An 833-nucleotide genomic window follows, 5' to 3' on the forward strand; every position below is an offset into this window, starting at 1 on the left:
TCCGCTCTAATGCCAATAAATATTTTTTACTGCTGTTTCTTTATTCCATTCTATGTCTACATTTAATTGCTTGCTTTTGTGGTATTTATCTTATTTAGCTATTTATTTCATTTTTAATGCGCTGAGATATCTATTACAACGTCTGGAAAAACAGGTTTCAAAACATTTACAACTTCTTGAAAAACGTGTCAAAACAAATTTACTTTCATCTCTTCTTCTTTCCTTTCAAGTAAGCCCACGGAGGAGAAAATAACGATGAAGACAACAACAACAAAAAAAGAAAACCAATGCTAAGAAGATTTTAGAATCTGTGAAGATTTTAGAACATTTATAAATAGAAGGTCTTTATTATATCCCTTCATCGGAGACGGTGTGAGAAAATGGTTCAACAATAGTTAATTTAGATAAGATACGAAATAGAGACTGAAGTGGAGGAATGAAAATAAATGTGAGACATGCAGGGATATTGCATTTGTAGATATTTCGCCTAAATAATGGAAACAGCTGTAAGACCTATTTAAAAATGTTCTAAAATCTTCACAGCCTTGGTTTTTTTTATTTCATTCTGAAAAAAATTTTCGTGTATTCCATTTCCTCCCTCCACCATCCTCTCTGCTCTCGTGTGACCTGTGGTCAGCTTTCTTTTCACTCCAGCCGCTGTGAAGGCAAGACGAACTACTAGCGTTCTACCTCAGATTTGCGTTTGGCCGTACGGCTTTTGAATGTTGTTTTCACTGTCCATTTTTTCCTGTCTTGGTTTGTGTTTGCCACCTTGGAATCCTCTGTGTAGTTGGTTGATCCACTACTCAGGAAGAGACTATTCTAGAGTACGT

The 833-nt window shown here is 35.4% G+C and overlaps 1 protein-coding gene across 1 annotated transcript in view; it reads left to right on the top strand.

Moving 5' to 3' along the window:
- The window catches only part of LOC106873778 (trans-1,2-dihydrobenzene-1,2-diol dehydrogenase), a 21,673-nt gene that overhangs the window by 653 nt on the left and 20,187 nt on the right, over nucleotides 1–833 (top strand). The gene's annotated exons all lie outside the window — the stretch shown is intronic.

The sequence above is a fragment of the Octopus bimaculoides genome, chromosome 13 (genome assembly GCF_001194135.2).
Source record: "Octopus bimaculoides isolate UCB-OBI-ISO-001 chromosome 13, ASM119413v2, whole genome shotgun sequence".
Lineage (NCBI taxonomy): Eukaryota > Metazoa > Mollusca > Cephalopoda > Octopoda > Octopodidae > Octopus > Octopus bimaculoides.